General features: G+C 45.0%; 1 long non-coding RNA gene across 1 annotated transcript; it reads left to right on the top strand.

Moving 5' to 3' along the window:
- The first annotated feature begins 1,203 nt into the window (after window positions 1-1,203).
- LOC147990663 (uncharacterized) lies at window positions 1,204-2,818 on the top strand. Its single transcript, XR_015609272.1, has 3 exons — window positions 1,204-1,414; window positions 1,490-1,705; window positions 2,278-2,818. It is a non-coding gene; the product is annotated as an uncharacterized LOC147990663 (long non-coding RNA).
- The last annotated feature ends 4,913 nt before the right edge of the window (window positions 2,819-7,731 follow it).

The following is a 7,731-nucleotide window of genomic DNA, read 5'->3' as shown; positions in this document are numbered from 1 at the left end:
GGAAGGAAAGTGACATAGAGTTCAACTCTGGAGGACAACGGAAGCAGCATAATTTGTCAGCATCTTCTGAGTACTATGATTCTGAAGTGGACGTGTATAATGGTCATAACCATCATAACCACAATGCACATAATCATCACAATGACAATGGGTGCAACAACAATGGGCATAGGGATGGCAACAACAAGCACGACCTATCGACGCCCACCAAGAAGGATATCAGTCAGTTACTTTGTTACAGGTGCAGGGACCTAGGGCATTATTCAAACAACTGTCCTCTATTAAAGAACATCAATTATGATAGTGGGAGTTCCGGAGAGGACACGTCCGATCACGTTGAAAGGGGACATGTGAACCACACAAGGGTGGGAAGAGCCAATAAGGCACGGTCTTCGGCAAGGTTTTAATCAAGTTCAAGTATGACTGTTCTTTCAGTATTGTGCATCATATTTAGTCGTGTCAAGGGAGATTTGGGTATATGCAATGAGTAAGCAATGAAACTTTGGAGTATGGATTATATCAAGTACCCATATTTAACCTTTGCTAGCCAACTCGAATCTCGAGGACGAGATTCATTTTAAGGGGGGTAGATTTGTAACATCCCAAATATTTAAAATTTGGAATGTTAAGAGGATCATTCTTTTCATCATGATTTCTATGCTTATTTAATTTTTCTGAATATTTAAAGTGTTTTCCAACACAAGGCAATATATTTGGAGTGGAGATAATATGACTTCTCCCCTATTAATTATATTTGGAAAATGCTAAGAATATATTCTGGTGTCTAATTAAGTTATTTTGGACTTTTTGAAGTCAAAATTATTTATTAGTTATTTATGATGCTCATTATGTGCTTGTATTGCATAATTGTTTTTTAAGTGCATTTGTGTTGTAAAAATGTTCACTGTTTCTAATTTAGATATAATATTTTACTGTGTGTTTTTGTTATTTTATATTTTCCAGCTTGGTATTTTATTTAGCTATAAGTTTAATTCCTGTAACAAATGTTTTTAGAGAGAGAGAGAGAGCGAGCCAGCGAGCCAGACGGCCAGCCAGCCCGCGGCCCAGTAGCGCCCCACACCGCGGCCCAGTGGCCACCCGAACCAGTACGCAGCGACGTGCAGCCCATCGCCTCCTCGCTTCAGCCACTGACTGCTAGGGCCCACTTGTCATCTCCCATCTCAGCCGTGTTCATCCTGAACTTGTGTAGCCGAACCCAGGTCGAATCGTATCGATCGATTTCGATCGACCTGCTTCCCCTAGCCCAGTCCTGACTCCGTATAAATATTCCCCGAGTCCTCCTCTGCCGATTTTTCCCAAAATCTCTATCACCCGTGCCCTAGGGCGTCGCCCCGATCTCACCGGAGTTCCGCAGTAGAAGCTCCTTCGCCGGTCGTTTCCGTCGACGTAGAAGGTTCCCAGCGCCCCCTTACCCTCGGTTGTCTTCGCCTTGACCTCCTCTCCCTCCCTCACCTACCAGTTCTCGCAGGGGAGCACTAGAACGAGCGCTAGGACCTCCGCCCGAAGCAGAGCACCGCCGGCGACACGCCAGCCCCTCGGCATCACCACTAGAGGAAGCCCCGTCGCTGTACAACGTCACCTAACCAACCGCCGTACACCTACGCATCCATCCATCCACTCACCGCCTCCGGAGACGCGCCACCATCGCCGCCTAAGCCGCCGGCGTCGTTCTTCTCCAACTCTGGTGAGCCGCCCTCAACCGCCTGATCTCCATCCAACTGCTGATAGTGGATGGTATACGGTTTTTTTCGCCGAACCGTTTTTCTCTATGTTGTGGCCGTTTGTCGTTTAAGCATCCCAGCGGACAGGTAACAGCCATTAGAAACCCGCCACGTCGCACATCCACAGTACCGTAGCAGTTCTTCCAGAAATCAGTTATGGCATAATTTTTCTTTGCAGATTCCATATCAAATTTCATTTAGGTTTATCTTAAGTTCCGTAACTCCAAATTCATCGATTCTTTTTCTTGTGTACTCGTAGAGACCAGGAGAATATTGTAGAACCAAAATTTCACATTTTTGAAGTGTTTAAATTTGAATTTGCTCAAATTTAAGTTCAAACTTCCGGAGGCCATATCTTTCAAACCGCTTATCCCATTTAGTTGATTATTTTTGCATTGTGATTCCACTAGCATGTAGATATTATATAACTACTGATATGTTCTGTTAATTAAGTTTTTATTTGAAATCCTTGTTTACTTTATTTTAGTGTTATGTGAGCATAGTTTATTTACTGGTGCATTCATTAAACGTATAGATTGTCCGGAGAGTGAAGCGGATCAGAATTGAGCGTTAGAATACTCCAACACCTTTCAAGGCAAGTTACACTTTTGATTATGCATCCTATATGTCTACTATACACTGTTATGATATGTTATATGCTTGTGTGATTCTTATGTTGCTTGTTGCCATGTGCGTGTCCTGTTTGCGTTGTTTAATTGTATGCTTGGACTTGCTATGGTAGACGTGGGTACGTGTCGAGTGATGCATGGAAGTGGTGAGTCTTTATAGTTGTAGGCTCGGGACTTTCTCCTCAGGTGAATGCGTTAATGGCTGAGCGCTCTATTGTCCCTAGAGAATGCGCCATGGCTGAGCGCACTTGGGTTGTCGGGGCTTTTCTCACGTGAATGCGTCACTGGCTGAGCGCTCTATTTTCCCTAGAGAATGCGCCAGGACTGAGCGCACTTGAGACATCTTGAATATCTTTATCATCTGTGTTGTTTACACCTTGCGTATGTCGTGGAGGTAGGTGAAGGTAGTTTTACGTGAAACCAACTTGAGTGTTTTGTTTGTCATACTTTGCAGGTAGATGTAGGTTTGCTTTATCATTATGTGTAATTTGCTAATACATTCAATGTATTGATCCTTTGTGGCTGCAACATATCATGTTGCAGGATATTCAGGTGATCAGTGAGATACAGTAGGGCCGCGAGTCTTCACTCATCATTTTTGCCAATGGGCATTGATGGGATTCATCGCTTATTATGCTACCTTTCCGCTGTTATTATTGAGTAAAGTTAGCTATGTGCTACTCAGTTTGTAATACTTTATGAATTCTGGATCATACGTTATAGTAAATGATGCACTTGTTATTTGATATTCATATGTACTGTGTGTGCTAGCGAGTTGATCCAGGGACTAGCACAGTGAGCACAGAGACATCGAATCTTATCAGGTTCGGGTCGTTACAAGAAACTTTCCGGAGCGCAACTCAATTACCCCATCTATGACAAAGAGTTATATGCTTTAGTGTGAGTTTTGCATGAATGGGAACATTATCTTCGCCCTCATGAATTTATCATTCATACCGATCATGAAACGCTTAAATACCTTAAGGGTCAAACCAAGTTGAACAAGCATCATGCTAAATGGAGTGAATTCATTGAGTCTTTTCCTTATGTCATCAAGTACATCAAAGATAAGGAAAATGTTGTGGCAGACGCTCTTTCCCGCATATGCATGCTTGTTACTCAAATTGAATTGGATGTCATTGGATTTGAGTACATAAAAGACTTGTATGCACATGATCCTACTTTTGCTATTCCCTATGCCAAGATGTTTCGCGACGTCAACCGCTTCACCAACCGATGCTCTACATGTCGCAAAGCTAAGTCTAAAGATCAATCCCGTGGCCTTTATATGCCTCACCCAATTCCATATCAACCATGGGAAGATATTAGCATGGATTTTGTACTTGGATTGCCTAGAATTAGAAATGGAAAGGATTCGATATTTGTTGTTGTGGACCGATTCTCTAAGATGGCACATTTCATTCCTTGCAAAAAGATAGACGATGCTTCACATGTTCCAATATCTTTTGTCGGGAAATACTTCGTCTACATGGATTGCCAAAGAAGATAGTCTCGGACCGCGACGTCAAGTTCCTAAGCTACTTTTGGAAAACCTTATGCGCCAAGCTCGAAATCAAGCTACTCTTCTCCACGGCTTACCACGCACAAACCGACGGCCAAACGGAGGTGACCAACCACACACTCTCCACTCTACTTCGCGTGCTAATCAAGAAGAACATCAAGGAGTGGGAGGAATGCCTACCTATCGTCGAGTTCGCCTACAACCACGCAAGACACTCAACTACCGGCAAGTCCCCTATCGAGGTCGTCTACGGATTCAACCCGTTGTCCCCATTGGACATTCTTCCTCTACCACTCCAAGAGCGCATCAATATGGACACAAGTACAGGTGTGAACCATCTCAAGAAGGTGCATGAAGATACAAGGCACACCATCGAGCACCAAGTACAATGACTTGCGACCAAGCTCAACATCAACAAGCACCCCATGGTATTCAACATTGGTGATCTTGTCTGGCTACACCTTCGCAAGGACCTCTTCCCCACCGAATGCAAGTCCAAACTTCTTCCACGAGCGGATGGACCCTTCAAGGTGCTTGCATGCTACAACAACAACAACGCTTACAAGATCGAGTTCTTGCGCGATAAGTACAACGTGAGCGACATCTTCAATGTCAAGGATCTCTCGCCCTACCATGGTGATGAAGAATTCGATCTAAGGTCGAATCTTTCCCAAGGGAGGGGAGATGATGTGGAGCATACCAAGATCATCCACATGGACCTACCTACGTCTTCCACAACACCACTTGGACCAATGACAAGGGCACGAGCAAAGGCTATCAAAGATAAGGTGAACTCGCTCCTCTCCGAACTACCATTTCCTATACATGAGACATGGCTACAACCTCAAGCGGAAACACTATGTGTGATCAGGTACTTGGAGGAGAGCCGCGGAGCGACTACACCCAATGGACAAGACGGCGAGAACACCAACCGTGAAGGACAAGAAGAAGAGCTGCATAAGAAGCCCCAGCCACCGGACAACCGGTCAGGACCGGACGTCCAGCGCCTGAAGTCCCAGCCGAGCTACAGCGAGCGGACGCCTGGCCCGGACCGGACGACCGGCAACCCTACACCCGTGCCAAATGAGTGGAAGTCCGACGCCACCGGACGTCCGGTGACCGGACGACCGACCACTTCCGGAAATCCACTACTTCAGCATCCGAGCCAGAACGAGCGGACGACCGGCGACTACCGAACATTCGGCCGCCCATGAGCCATCGGACGACCGGTCCCCAGCGGACATCCGGTACCTGTCTGCGCATAGGATTCGGGCCCGAGGCCCATGTACCCCCTCACTTCGTCTCCATTTGCACTAAGACTATAAATAGACCTCCTACTCCTCCTAGCTAGGGTTAGCGTTGTGATAGCTCATATTAGAGATAGAGCCTCACTCATCCACATCGGATCTACTCCACGAGAGAGACTGCGGCCCCTCTACGGAGAAGATCCCCTTGGATTCAAGACCCCTTTTGGGTGGCCCCATCAAGACCTCCTTTGGAGAAGAACCGGTTACCGTGTATCGTCCCTTGTTGATCGTGGATCATGTATCTCCTTTTGTGTTCATGGATCTAGCACATGTGTGATCATACTTGTTGGTTTGAGTGTTTCTCTTGTGTTCCCCTTTGTGATTTCCCCTCGTGTTCTTCGTGTTCATCATGGGATCCGCTCCTTTCATGAAAGATCGGCCATATAGGGTTCCACCCTACATCACAAAGTCTCCTCATCATAGTCACTAGCGGACTCATACCCACCATCCTCAGTAGCAATCATCACATACTGAGATTTGCATTCTCTCGCCAAATGTCCTCTTCCCTTTCAACAACGACAAATAATATCACTTGTGTGCCCTGTTGATGCCATGGAAGAAGAAGAACTCTGTGCAGTCCCGATAGGTGTGCTCTTGGCAGATAATGGTGGTTGTGCCTGCTTCCTTGTATCATGGTTGGAGGTAACAGCTGATGGAGGTGTCGTTGCAGTAGAATGTGTGGAAGTAGAGGATGCACGCGGTGTCCATGATGAAGGTCGACCTGCAGAAAAGTTAGTCTGCGCCAATGCCTGTCGATCCTGCACTTCACGTTCAGCTTTACAAGCAACATGGAATAAACGAGTGATATTATTATACTCCTTATACTCTAGAATGGTCTGAATCTCTCTATTTAATCCACCCATAAAATGTGCAACCATAGCCTCATTCTCCTCAACAATACCACATCTAATCATGCCAGTTTGTAATTCCTAATAATATTCTTCTACAGAATTTTTTTCCTTGTCTTAAGCGCTGCAATTTTTGAAGTAATTCATGTTGATAATATGGTGGAACCCAACGAGTATGCATAGCAGTTTTCAAAGCAGCCCAAGTAGCTGGAATATGATATAATCTACAATGTTCGGACCACCAAACACATGCAAAACTAGTGAAAGCACAAACATCAGCAGGAACACGTCTCTCCTCGGGATATTGTAAACATGTAAAACGTTGTTCAGTTTCTAACTCCCAAGTAAGATATATATCAGGAACATATCTACCCTCAAATGGTGGAGTATTCAATTTTAGTTTAGGAAAAAGGTCATGATCTCGTACCTCAGGTGGTGGTGCAACACTACCGTTGCGATGATATACCTGAGGACGACCAGGTGGTGGTGGTGGTGCTGGTGGTTGCACGTAGTTCTGATTTTGATCAACCTCATCCTCGTAATGGTCCTCCACCTCTGCAGTAGCAGCAGGAGCTACAGAAGCATCAATAGCGGCACCAGAATTTTGCCCAGGGTCAATGGGAACGCGTAGTGCTCGTCCCACTTGATTTGGAAGGCTACATTGTTGTTGTTGTTGTTGTTGTAGAGGTGCGACAGGTGCAGCCGGCGGTGGTGGTGGAACACGCGAAAGCAATTCAGTAAACTTGTTGTCGAGCTTTGTTTCAAACATCTTCTCCATGCCATCTATCTTCTCCATGGCCTCTTCAAATTTGTTTAGCACATCCTGCACCTATCCACTCATCATTTGCTGAAACTTATCATGAAGCTCCTTGTTCGTCAAGTTCTCCCAGTCAATCTCGTCGGCTTGTGATCCAACCATGGTTAGCAGTAATAGAAACACACAAGAATATGATCCTATAGACTACTAACAAGTGGTGGTGGTGGTGTCACAAATCCGTCAAGAAAATCTCAAATTCTTACCAGTTCTTACCCAGCAGCAAGCGGTGATCGGCAACCGATGTAGTCAAAACTCTCAAAGCTTGGATAGAGTGATTACCAGGGAGAGTCAAACGCACGACGTAGATTTATGTGGAGTTATGAAGGCTTATAATATGGTAGCAAAAAGATTAGCAATAATCAATTCCGAGATGCAAAGTTGAATAAACACTCAACGACGGTACTGTGCTGGTCCTAAGCTAGATCGTGCTAGAGACGCGAGCCTAGAACACTAACAAAATCACGGTGTTGCACGTAAAAAAGGGAAAGCACACTCTGGAATTCATTGTTTTCGCTCTGTTTTTTTGGCGCTCCTCTTTTTTTGCGCTCCTATTTTTTTTCGAAAAATCACTATAATGGCGAGTGTCTCAAAACTCTTCCCGGTTCAAACTGACAGGACACGAAACTTTTTTTGACTTTTTTTTGGAAATCAGGGCAGCGACGACGAAAAAGTGTGACAAAAAATCACTATGATGGCACGTGGCTCAGAAGACTCAAAAAAGCCTAAAAATAGGATGGGGAAAAATATTTTTGCCTGCGAAAATTTTGGCCTAAAAACTGCCCGAGGGTCTCCAGACTCTTTTTTTTGGAAACCTACTCAGGCAAGGAAACACGAATCAGAAATTAGACGGATCTCGAAAACAAACC

The sequence above is a fragment of the Triticum urartu genome, chromosome 1A, assembly GCF_056163025.1.
Source record: "Triticum urartu cultivar PI428250 chromosome 1A, HENAU_Tu73, whole genome shotgun sequence".
NCBI lineage: Eukaryota > Viridiplantae > Streptophyta > Magnoliopsida > Poales > Poaceae > Triticum > Triticum urartu.
The sequence above is the reverse complement of the archived record's forward strand: the minus strand, read 5'-3'. Positions and strand labels throughout refer to the sequence as shown.